The 13316-nt window shown below is 45.7% G+C and overlaps 1 protein-coding gene and 1 non-coding gene across 2 annotated transcripts in view; one reads left to right on the forward strand and one right to left on the reverse strand.

The window, feature by feature from the left end:
* Positions 1 to 13316, forward strand: part of LOC135396814 (uncharacterized) — a 143133-nt gene that overhangs the window by 12142 nt on the left and 117675 nt on the right. The gene's annotated exons all lie outside the window — the stretch shown is intronic.
* On the reverse strand, positions 12838 to 12919 carry Trnal-aag (transfer RNA leucine (anticodon AAG)). Its single transcript has one exon. It is a non-coding gene; the product is annotated as a tRNA-Leu (tRNA).

Genomic DNA, 13316 nt, shown 5'->3' on the forward strand with positions numbered 1-13316 from the left:
CGAAACGTAGTAAGGTCGACGTCGGGTAGGAGCTAATACCTAGTCCACACTTCGTTACGCCTATCGCGAAGCCACGGCACGAATGGTGACTTCGAGGGACGTTGGCAGAGAGCACACGTGTGTTTCGTGTTCTCACTGAACGAAGAGGTTGCCGCTATGTCTCGCGGTGACGAGACTATATGCCCTCGGTCTGCTCTCGTTTAGTGTGTTCTGTGGTTCCCGCATGTAGCTTCCCCCATTTCGGCTCTTCTGCAGTTCATCATGTTCAACTTTTAATTACCGTAATGGTACATGCGTCAGCTAGGGAATCAAGGTAATACGAAAAACGTGCTTTTGGGGTGTCGGTGCCTCTGTTGCGTCACACTGATCGTCCTCGTTTGTTTACATGTCACGGCACCGGATTAGTAGGGCGGTTGAGAAGGATTAGAAGAGATTTAGCAGATTGGAAGGTCTTTACGATAACAGTTCCGAAAATATGGTACGCCAAGGAAACCCGATTCCTTTGAAGTGACTAGCATCACGTTGCTGATCTTGGACGTGAAAGCTTCCTTTTTGTTTTTGGTTTGTTTCTCTGGAACGCGTCCGATGTTCTAAAACTCCCTAATGTGTGCTTCCTTTTGATTCCCGCCCTGCCCCGCACGCAGCTGCCGCTCTCTCGCGCCGCTTTCCCCTTCAACACCTGCGCGCGTACCTGTCACCCCCCTGTTTTCCTCCTCTCTGATACGAGGAGGCAAAGGGGTTTTTATTCCACAGACAAGGCGATCTCCTGGAACCTCCGTGTTAACCGCTGCCTCTGTAAAACGAAAAAGAAAGGACTTACAAACCCGTACCACACACCAAAGAAATGGTCGTCGAAGTCGAGAGATCCGCACGTAAAACACGCTAACGTTTTGCTCTTGTCCTGCGTAACGCACGCATTATTCGACGCGGATTCCAACTTCTGCTATACTTCATTGACGGTAACGCAATGTAATGTAATTTGTGCACTGAAATAGGGCGAGTATACGGCCCGCATTCTCCGATCGACTCTACGATCATCTGCTTTTTGTTATCTGTCGCTCTCCAGATGCTGTATCGCAAATCACGCAGTTGAAGCCCGTGTGCAGCCCATTGATTTCGTAACGACCGCGCTGTTGATTTGCCTGATGGATTTTATCGACCTGTTCTCGTCGACGTCAGTTCTCGTGTCCGCGGACGAAAAAAAAAAGGGCTTTGTGGGAACAAAGGAATAGAAGGTAAGCTAAGTGAAAAACTAACAGGGCCAGGTTATTTATGGCAGGAGGACATGGGTGTTGTCTCCGAATTCTGGGTGAGGTGCGCTCGTCCTATATGAGGTTCGTGTTCGTTGCGTGCTTCAAGATGGACTCTTTGAGATTTCTTTTCTCTTCTTCCTTCATTTCTTTTCGCGGATGCATCGTGGTGAATATAATGAACATACAGCGCGTCGGCCATATAGGGTATAAGGTGGGACAAGATGCGCCATTTTTTGCTCGACGCCGCTTGTCTCAGAGACGCGTTGCTCCGTGCGCTTGAAACTTTACTCATAGGTGGCTCTGCATGTCCGCTTTACTGCTGTTGGAAATTGTCCGGATTGATGTTTGCGTTGAAGAGAAAAAGAAAATCGGTTACTTCTGCCTGGAATGTAAAGACCCGCAAAAAAGGCGCGATTTTCTGTATAGTCGCTTTTTCTTGTTAGCTGTGCCGCGGCGTGTCGCCGGTTTATTCTGTCAATGTAAGTCCACATCCTATTTCTTTATTCATTCAACTAGATATATGCAAAATATGGGCACTCTTGGTTATCCGGTGCTTAACTGAAAAATTAATGCATCCGATGATATGCACGGTGCAAGACGCGACAACTTAATGTAATTTAAATGTAATGCAATTTAAATGTAATGTAATTTAGAAACGGATAAGTCAACTAGTAGGTGGCTTTATACTTGTTCCTCAGAGATTGCTCTTTTTGCATATTGCCTAGGATTTTCCAGCAAATTTTCCTGTGTCCTAGGATATTTCCAGCAAAGCAGAAGCAAACTCAAAAGCGAACGACCAGCGACACATCAGACTGGCGGTGCCTTGTTTGCAAAGGACGGTAGAGGGAAATAGCACCGGGTTCTGTGTGGTTTTATTGCACATCATGTAGGCGGTGGGCTCAAGGGGGCTGTATATGTGCTTGAATTGCAAAAACTAATTTGTATAATTCATTATCACGGCGTGCCTCATCTTGCCCCACGCGATGTAGATGAGACAATCTGCATTTTTGAATTTCTTGTCCTGTGTTTATTTTAGAACCGGCTACGTCCGTCCAGATTTACAGATCAGAAGCTCTAGACCTCTGAGAATGTGCCTTTGGCTGGTCTTTTTTTTTTTTTTTAACACGAAACATAAAAATTCCATATTCGATGGCAAATTTCTGTCTCATATGTTGCCCATTAAATTTCACTGGTGAGGTCATGCAGTGTTCTTGTATTGTATTGTATCCATGTCTGTTGTGTTCATGAGTAGAACATTATGCACGAAAGACTTATTAAAGCTACTATGTGAAAACACCTCTGTAAAAGTACGTATATCTTCGCTGACGCGTGTGTGTTCTGACGCGATCATATCGCGTGGCTTAACCCAGCTAATCATCTTGAACTAACCCAGAAACGACATTCAACGACCCGATCACAGGTCTCCGACTTGCAGAGGCCAGCCGGCCTCGCCGGTCGCCAAAAGGCTCTCCCTGATTGTACTTGTCCGTGTGACGTTTTCTCCCATTGCCGGAGAGGGAATTCCGCCATACTCTCAACATCTGGCCTCTGCGCTTGCCGTGCTATTGCATCAAATTGCGCAGAAACTGCTCCACTCAATTCGTGCCGGATTTTCGGCTTTATTGTCGGTGATGAACGAAGAGTAAAACGACGCTAGTTTCGGAACGGTGCGATAGTCCTTTCAATCGTCATTGAAACTACCAATGGCAATTGAACAGAGCCGTGTATAAAAAAGGGAGTTTGGCCATTAGGAGGAACCTAAAAACAGAGGCTCGACCTGTCAATCAAACTTCGGCGCATTTCATTGGTGACTGTTTGCTATGGGGCTGCCATGACACAAATGTCTGCCCATCATGGAGGTGTTGCTAGGAAGGGGGATTTCGTGGCAAAAAATTCAGAAGTTACTTCAATTTCATTGTGTGAATAATTGAATATACATTTTCTTGTAACTAGCTGCAAAATCGGCTTGAACTTTCATTATTTACGTGAAAATGACACGTTTCGTCGCTAACATTAGGCCTAGTGAAGACCAAGATCCCTGGAAAATAGCAGAAAAGGACGCCGCTGATGCGTGAGATTTTGCATTCATTGAATTTTATTTATACCTACATCATTACCCACTTTTTACTCGATCTGCAAAAGTAGCATAATTATGTTACGTGATTAAAAGCTCATACCGCAAGCCGTCTGTCTACGAAGAAGCGGCTCTTCCGCCCTCTTGACCGATCAGTTCTGCCAGCAACAATTTCTGCTAGATTTCTACAGTTCTGCGTCTTCCCGACATGCCTCTCTCCATCCAGATGGCGCTGATAAAAGTGGCCGCGAAATGCATCGTTTCGGTATGTCAGGAGGGGTATCCTTTCAATCCGAACCAATCCAGTTTCCCCAGCATGGTGGCGCCCCAGTAAATTATGGTGAAACATAACTTTTGGATAGCCTGTAATAATCCCGAACTGTATTTCGACCGATGATTAGTCAGACATCTCAAAAAGTGGGTGGAGCTCCAGGTATAGGTAGGTCCCATTAATGGCCAAACTTCCGTTTTTATACATGACTCTGCAATTGTACAGATGCGGTAGGGCCACCTAGCGTGTAACGTGTCAACCTGTCAGAGAGTATTGGATCCAATGCTTGATGGCACCACGCGCATGTTTATTGGTCATTGGCTTCATCGTTGATGACTGCTCGTGTGACAAAGTTTTTTTAGCAACGTTTTTAACAACAAGCACGTGGCTTATGGTTGACAGCATGACTTGTATTTTACAGAAAGTGAACCAATGCTAGAGTGCTCTGCGAGAAGAGAGAGAGACGGGAGGAAAAGGGGAGAGGGGACACGTTCACCTCAAATTCAAACGAAGCGCATGAATCCCGTTTTAAAAAAGGTACTCAAAGAGGTTGGAGTGGAAACACGCCAACTGTGGTTTGGCAGGACTCGTGGTCCACTTATGCACAAGCAGAAAGGAAGGCAACGGCCGATATGAGAGAACCCCGGAATAGAGACCTCTCCTCCAAGCAGACTGGGCTTCGTTAAGTGCCCTGGCACGAGATACCGCCGTACTATATGCTGACGCGTGTCGACTCATACGTAAAAGCAACGCCCTCGACGTCAACCATGACACCATTCACTGCCAGGTAGACACATTGCGAAAAACCCTGTTTCAAAAGCTTCCATGCATGTATACTATAGCAATGTGACTGGTGCTTTTCTTTTTATTATTTTGTTTATTTTAGTCCTTGTCAGGACTGTTACGGGGGGGGGGGGGATGTACGCAACGGGTCAGAGCAAACAAATAAATATGAGCGAACAAATACACAACAAAAGAAATTTCACAGCACCACAAAATCATACTCGAGATGTCTAGGGCACTAGGTAACAAACTGGAAAAGTTGTTCACATCGTCGACACAGGCGACTGACTGGGGTAGGCTGTTCCCCAAATCAATAGAATCAGGAAAAACATGAAGACTTGAATTGTCTATGTGTGAGGTGTACGACTTGATGTTCTTGTCGTGATTGCTTCGTTTGCTGTGAGGGTCTACGCGTGTAATATATTTGCTACTGTCAATTTGTGACTGGTTGTGGTAAACGAGGAGTAAAAACCTTAGCTTGGCTGCCTTTCGTCATCGTTTATGTAACAAAACGTAAAGTCCAAGAATGGCACTTAGACAAACATCCTTTGAAATATCTGTGGCGTGTAAACCTAAATGAGCAATATTTTCGACGCTGACTTTTTAAAAGTACGTACGAAAGTAACGTAGCCTGCAAGCAAGTATTGCGAACATCTGCTAATAATGCAGTTTGATGCTGACACGGCCTAATGCCCCCCCCCCCCCCCTCCCCAGAGTACACTCCACGACGATTGGTTGTCTTCTCTGCCCTATACACGAAAGGACAAACGAGTACAGGGTGTTTAAAGCTTCTTCTTACTCACTTTCCCACATCACTCTACCACAATTTCCAATGCCCTTCAGCACCTCCTACCGCATAATGCCCGTACTATTGTTATCCCAGTCAAAATGAAAGACACGAAATGGCAACTATACTTCCCAATAGTACTCCGCATATCTCCTGCTGCAAACGTCGCAGCGAGTGCACCAGGTGTCGTCAGAGTTTGGACCCAATCTTCCCACACGTCCACTAGAATGAAGATACATTTCCTGTACCGTAATACGACAGCGGCCTGTGTCCGTAAAGCTATACTGGGACCTCTAGGTTTCATCGAAAGACGGCTTCATTGAAAGACGTAAGTGATACAGTAAAGTTTCGACCATTTAGCCTTGGCACTGCACCGTTCATTTTCGCTTGCGTTTCCAAGTATATACGCGCGAGATCGATTTATTGGAAACGGAGCCCGCAAATTTGGTGCGTCTCGTTTTATTCTGTAAACTAGACAGTTCCATTCTTCGAGTGAATTTAGAATTCGTCATGTATTGGCGTCACAGGAGTTTTCACGTGGCTCGCAGAGAACTCAGGGTTTCGAGCAGTAAGTATTGGAGCATTCTAACTGGAACATACTAACTTTTGGAAGTATGGTGTAGTGTAGTGCCATAGAACTATGTTGCGACGCGTATTTTGAGCGGAATCTCCCCTAAACGCGTGATGCGATAGTGCATAAGGTTGGCAAGAGTGTGCGTAAGATACATTGATATATTGCGATGAATAATGCCTAAAGGGTGGGCAGGAAGAAACTTTGACTTCTCCGTAAAATGGCAATCAAAGCGATCAGTAGGGGATCTTAATGCAAGATAAGGTTAGATGAGGTCTCGCAATGTTAGGACGGCCAAAAAAAGCAGTTCAGAGAATGGCTCCATCTTAAGAAAGCCTGGTGGCGGTGGTGATTATGGAACTGGAACTGCTTGCCGTTTCGGTCACGCTCATGCAGACGAGCAACGTCAAGACTATCGCTGGGGTGATTGTGCGTCCTGGGCCGACTTCACAAAGAACTGCGCCGACATTTGTCTTAAAGCGTCTGGGGAAGACACCCAGACAGCACAGCCGGCGCCTGGATTCGAGCACGGGTCACCTCCCAGTCTCGGCTAGGCGTTCCAGCGATGCATGGGCGACACTGAAAAACGACCAACGACACAGCGACTCACTTTTTCTCAGCTTTTCTGCTCCCAGCCCAGTTTTCTTTTTCTTTTTTGTTTTTTACGTTGCCCATTGCTCAGACTGTTCTCAAGATGGAGCGATACGCTGTCAGCCGCGAACACCAAGAAAATCCTTTGAAGTCTGTCGTCATCAGCAACTATATATTCCACACGAAAGGACATATGATTGCGATGCGAACGCGAAGTAGACGAGCTCGGAAAAAATCGCCCGCGCTGCGCGCTCCCATTGGTGGGCCTGCCTACGTCAGCATGATGTTACTGTCGCACGGGCATCTTTAGGTGCAGCGGCAGCGCGAATGTTTAAAGCTAATTTATTTAATATGTAAGCTATATTTTCGGAAGAGAAATTTTGCAAAGTAGGCTGTGAAGCGGTGCCAAACATTACTGTGTCTGTCTCATACACACATTTCCGTACGCGATAGTCCCTTTAGCGACTAACCGTGTCACAGGGGCATTAGAGGGTCACAGAAAAGTACGATCACATAATACTGGTTGCTGGAAACGATATTGGTTGAAGCCACTGCGCATGATCTGAACTGGTTCTCGTGCCGACACTTTTGCTCATGTAGGGTTTGTGGTTTTCGGCATTTGCCGAAAAATGCCGAAAAACACCCCCAATATAATTTTTTGTTCAAATTCGAAATATTCCGAAAAAATCCGAATATGCAGTACCATGCACACTGCCATCCTTTGAATGGGAAAGGGAAATCCTCGTTGGACTAGCTAGCTAGGCTCACTTGTGGACCGTATAGGTCGAACGTCGCATTAGAGTGTTTTAGCGCGTCGTACGCTATCGCCTTCACGTACAAAAGAGATACTGTTGGTGGAACCACCACGTTATTCCTTACGTACGCTCAGGCGATACCGTACGGTGCACTAAATCTCACTATTTTCTTCGGACGGTGCCCATGTTCCGTTGCTTCAGTGATTATAGAAGGATGACCTGGTTGTGAGGTCTTGTTATCGCCAGGCAGAGTTGGGCAGTAATACTCATATTTTGTATTACAATGCTAATACATAATACTTCCTTGAAATCGGTATTATAATACTAACACATAATACTTTGATTCTGAGGTATTATAGTCTACCTCATAATACTAATACTTGTATGTATTACACGAGTAATACTAGTAATACATTGATACATAACTTGTGGAGAAAAAAAAAAAGGAAAAGAAAAACGGAAATATATACAATTTGTGCATTACTTATCGAGACAGTCATTCTCCACTCACGTTTTATTTCAGGTGCTTACATTTTTAGCATGTTCACAGAGGGGGAGTCTTCTATATGCCCTCCCTTTCCGAATTTGATGACATAGCGCTGGTCAACTCGACCACAATGAACAGCTTGCTCTCATTGTGGCAGAGTCTTGATATCGTTCAGCCTAGACGCTGAAATGTGGGCGGTTCAAAAGTGTGTGACTGTCCATAGTGCAACCGCGTACAGAGGTGACTGGACTGGACGCACCGTTTCATACAAGGGACCTGAAATGGGATTGCTCACGCTTACGGACGCTGGACTGGAAGGACTGCGGGGAAGCCTCCAGTAACCTCTGGCCCTCAGGCCATACCCTTTGCGATAAAATGGGGCAGGGAATAATAGGGGCTTTGTTTGTGTCCGAATGCTTGTGGGACACGAAAAAATGCTGATAAAGTGCACCTGTGACACTCAGCAGGTCGGACTTATAGCCTCTGGGAAAGTATTACACTTTCAAAAGTATTATACATATAATACCTCGATTTTGTGTATTATAATACAGATGCAAATACATTTCGAAAATGAGTATTATAATACATAATACAAATACTCAAAAGTATTACAGTATACAAAGTATTACTATTACTGCCAACCCCCGTCGCCAGGGAATGTTCCGAATTCCCAAACGGTTCCAAAAGCCAATCACTGCCTTCCAGCTCCACTTTTCACTCTTTGAACTCTTCTGGCTACACCCCTCCAATAACGGCTTAGACTCACCCTTGTTACCATTTCTGAGGTCCGTTAAAACCACAGCCTACTAGATTATCACGACCATGTAATCGGAACGCCTTCCCAGCGGCGCATTTGGAAGCTAGCGGTGGCGCTATTCATCGGCCCGGCTATTGCTTCCTCAATTTCTGCAATACTTTGTACTAGACAGTTCAATTCTTCGAGTGACTTTAGAATTCGTCATGTAGTGACGTCACAGGAGTTTTGACGTGGCTCGCAGAGAACTCGGGGTTGGAGCAATAAGTATTGGAGCACTGATTGGAGCAATTCCTTCAGCTTACCTTAGTACTTTTGCACAAGCGGTTGATGTCCCAAGGGAGATGATTCTTTCTAAAGTTGATTATCGTCATCATTCTACGCGTTTTCATAGGAGTTGTTGCTGTCGTCTGCTACGGTAGTCGTGCGTCCCCTTCTGCGCGTTCAAAATTCAAATTTCCATTGTCCAATCATGATGGAGATGCCGCGTGCCGATGAGTAGCGCCCCTAGCGGATCGTGCGGACGGGCTCCTCATAGGGTGTTGCTGATTATGACACGGTCGTTATAATCCGGTAGATCGTGGTTAAAAAACGGTCAAGCTAGCAAGACCTTCGTGTGGAATTGAATAGATGTCGGCGTTCGGGGAATTTATTTTCAGTGACGAAAATAGCTGCCAAATGAATCCTATCTTTACTGAAACATATAAATAATAAATAAACACCCCTCAAACCAGGTTGAAAGAAAATACCGAAAACCACAAAGCCCTACACGGTTGTTGCTAAGTTGTTTCTGCGACCGTATACCCGTTTTGTGTCAGGCGATCCCTGTTTGCGCGGAATTCTTCCAAATTGTATTCTCTTTCACGCGTCAATGACAGCGCGGAATGGAATTGTTGCCGCACCCAATGATCGATTCCCTTCGTGTCTCTCTTTCTCTCTCTCTCTCTCTCTCATTAGACTTTGAAATCAGCGCCTTCGTGGTCCTCCCCTCGATCTGCAAATTACCTCATTTGTCGATTACGATGCCACAAGCGCCTGTAATCGAAACGTCCACTCACGATCATTAGAAACCACCGCTTTCGTGCTTATGACGCTCTCGTGCGCAATAAAGCTTCACGCGCGTTTCTTCCGCGTCGTGACTAGATCCGCAAGTAATTAATTAATTGCCTACGCAGGCCGCCCACTGAACCGCTGGCCGACATTCTGCACGGGACAGCGAGTGATGTAACTATTGAGCTACAATGGAGAGGCTTAGTGGACCGTTCGCTACACCTCGCCCTCTCTGCAAACAAATGTCGTCATAGTGTTCGACAGCGCCACCAATTTGGTAGAGTTGAACTACGCTCGAAGCTAGGGGGCGAACAAGGTCGCGCCCGAAAGCTACGGTCTTGGGGGGGGTTACGATGGTCCCTGAAAGGGACGCGACCTTTGGTCCTACTTTTCTTTCAGTAGGAGGCAGCGATTCGTAGAACCGAGCCCTCCCCTACCGATTTGTTTCGGTTGCAGTTTGTCCACCAACGTCATGATGAAGTTTCTCCGGTAGAGCTCTATTGAAGTGGGACGGTCAAAATGTAATATTGACTAACAAGACGATATTCAACGAGATTGTATAAGTTCATTTTTGAATATTTGGTGGCATTGTAGCTAACACCGTTGTCGTTGACTGCGTTGAACCGCTTTCGTGCCGCATTGTTTTTATATCGAACAAGTCGAACTCCTGGGAGATGCTCTCGCAGTTCTCTCCGGAGCAGTTCTCTCCGGAGTACCACAGGGGTCCGTGCTTGGACCGTTGCTGTTTCTAATTTTTATAAATGACCTTTGCATTGACATTCCGGGGATCTAGTGTCGTTTCTTTGCTGATGATTGCATTTTGTATTCTAGTATAAACACTACTAACGAACAAGTTAAATTAAACAACTGTCCTGAATCTGTTGTTAGGTGGTGCGAAATGTGGCAGATGGAGCTCAATGTGAAAAAGTGCGTGTTCATGTGTGTCACAACGAAGAAAACTTCGTTGTCCTTTCCGTATAGCATTAACACTACTGTGTTGAGTAAAGTGGAGAACCAAAAATACCTTGGTGTATCAATAGCATCAAACCTAAGCTGGGCCGAGCATGTTGAACAAGTTGCTACCAAAGCATCCCGCGTAAACTTTGGTCACTGAGGAGGACGATGCGCCACTGTACGTCTGCAACGATGCTGACGGCTTACACTACGCTAGTGCGGCCAATTTTAGAGTACGCGGATATTCTTTGGGATCCCTACGTACAGAGGCATACTAACATGCTAGAATCTATGCAGAAAAAAGCCCTTCGATTTATTATATAATGCATTTATCCTATAATGCATATGGTCAGCACACATCTTCGACTTCACTCTATGCTAAATGTGGTTTGCCAACCTTGGCTCAACGTAGGAAAATTCGCCGTCTCAAGTTTTTGCACGACATAGTTAGCGGTACTAATGGGCTCAAGTTCTGCGATTACTTAACTTACAATTCGAGCCGATCCACGAGACTGAAACATAGTAAATTAATCCGTGAGTTTCGTTGCAATAAAGATGTGTCTAAATTTTCTTTTTTTCCTCGTACTGTACGAGAATGGAACAAATTGCCCTCTTGTCTTACACAAATTCCATCACCAACCCGGTTTTTACAAGGTCTTGTAGGCTAACTTTCTTTCTAGACTTCAGATGTTTAACACTTGACATTTTGCACTGTGTATAGCCGTGTGTTCTATGTAGTGTACTCATCTCATCTGCCATGGCCATCAAGAGAAGGCCGGCAGTATCTTTCAAATACATAAATCTGTGTCTTCTTGTGGGAAATATACACTCCCCCTCTCTCACCCTTCCTGCGAATGGTTGTAACGATAATTTTTAACTTTATGTCATGGTACAGCCTGACTACACTTCGTCATGAAGGCTTTGTTTTCTCTCTCTGTATTCTTTTCTTTCTTTCTTTTTTTTTAGTTACTGAGTTACAGCTCCTGCTAACGCACTATCCGTTCTAAAAGTGTCAGCCAGGACGTTGTCCTTCCGCGCGTCTTCTGCAGGACGGTCGACCAACCAACTGCTCGCTGCCACTCAACAGCTGCCGATGTTTGCGATTTGTTCTCTGGTGGTCGTCGAAGTAATCCTTCCTGCTGCGCGGTTTATCCCTCGACAAACTGCATGCTTAGCGCGCCCACGCAAATTTTCTATGGCATCAAACCTTCTGGAAGACGCACGAAAGATATCGGGACGTGGGCGTCTATCGCCTTTCACAATACCGTCCATTGAATGTAGTCACGTGATTACCTTAATGACGTCAAGGAATAACATTACCGGTCCTGTGTCAAGGGGGCATGGGGAACGGACAGCGAAGACGACGACGAGCCATAAAGATTCCCCTCCTTCGCGTCTGGACGGCGTGTATTAGAGGGGTAAGAGGGGGGGGGGGAGGATCCTCATGAATATTTCATAAAGCAAGGCTGGGATTAAATGGATGACAATGGGACGATAGAAAGGCTGGGATACTGGCGACACCGATGGCTCTGACAATGAACGAGTGATATGTAGATATATAAAAGAAACTATTCCTTTGCATGACCGTGGTGAGACGCCCAGGGTACATGTGTCGTCGACGTTGCTTAGATAAATTATTCTAGCCTGGTGGCTTTCTCACTTTTGAACATGCTCATGGGATATTTAACGGTATGTTTGATATGAATGTGGATGGTATATCGGGGTATCGGCAGTAGACGCGAAGCGAGGTGCCGAATCTTCTATCATGGTAATAAAATATCCGCTTCGAAAAATACGGGAGTCTGACTCCTTTGGGGTGGAATGTCAGCCTGACGGCCACAACGAAAAGTGGCACTTTGCGTTCGAATAACATTTTTCTACGGTCCCCGTAATCAATCATAGTTTTCCCCATGTTCGCATGGTGATTGTGCTCGTAGCGCCGATAACAGTGCAAGTGTAACTTATCTTTGGTTAGGATATATGTATCCCTCTATGGTTCCCTCTAGCACATGTAACAACGTTCTCCTCATTGGATTTTATGGATATGTAGAATGGGGCAGTTTATCCGACGAAGATACATAGCGTTTGAAGTTTGGAGCTAACGATATCTTGATTTGATATCGTCCATCGATCCATCAGTTTTGTAAATTTGTTCTCCGTACTCTATTTACGTGGCACGCGATAGTGATAAAGAGTGTGCTCTCTTTTTGTGTAATTTGACGTGTAGTTAGTATTCATAATGCCAAGGATGGTGCAACTCACGCTTTGAATAACCACGTTCGACTTATATGAGTACTGTCTAAATGCGAAAACTTTAACCAACAAAACCTTTGTACACACGTCGGAAGGGGGGGGGGAATTTAAAAAAAAAACGTGGTTAAATGGTCCTGCACATATTACCATGCACCTCCTACGGCGCTTAGAGACCGCTGTGCACAAGTAATTGGCGTTCTAGGGCCCGGGGGAATATCGTTCACGTAATAAAACTTATTTGCAGAAAAAGTTTTTGGCAGCGGTGGGATTCGAACCCACGCCCCCGAAGAGACTGGTGCCTTAAACCAGCGCCTTAGACCGCTCGGCCACGCTACCGCGAGAGACTTCCCGTATAATAGGCGCGCCATGCTAGGCATACCGTTCTAGTTCTGTCCTTACTATTTTTGAGGGAGACTGCCTGTCGCTTGATTAGTGAGTGCTTGCACAATAGCAACTTCTGAACCTCAGATTACGGGAAGGACTGATACGGTAACGGTTTGTTTGACCGCGTTATTACGGCGTAGATCAATGAGGCGCTCGGCAGCGTAACGATTTCGATGCCGATGGTGCTATGCAGAACCAGACGGAATGGGAAACGGGGATTAGTACTGTGACGACATCGACTTGGAACGTGTGCCGGAGAACTCATCCGGCGGTAGGTTCGAATCCGCCACCTCCCAGTCTTTAGTATGGCCTGCACAAACGAGCAGCTGTTGTGTCCACTTAGGCCATG

This window comes from Ornithodoros turicata, chromosome 6 (assembly GCF_037126465.1).
Source record: "Ornithodoros turicata isolate Travis chromosome 6, ASM3712646v1, whole genome shotgun sequence".
In the NCBI taxonomy this organism is placed as follows: domain Eukaryota; kingdom Metazoa; phylum Arthropoda; class Arachnida; order Ixodida; family Argasidae; genus Ornithodoros; species Ornithodoros turicata.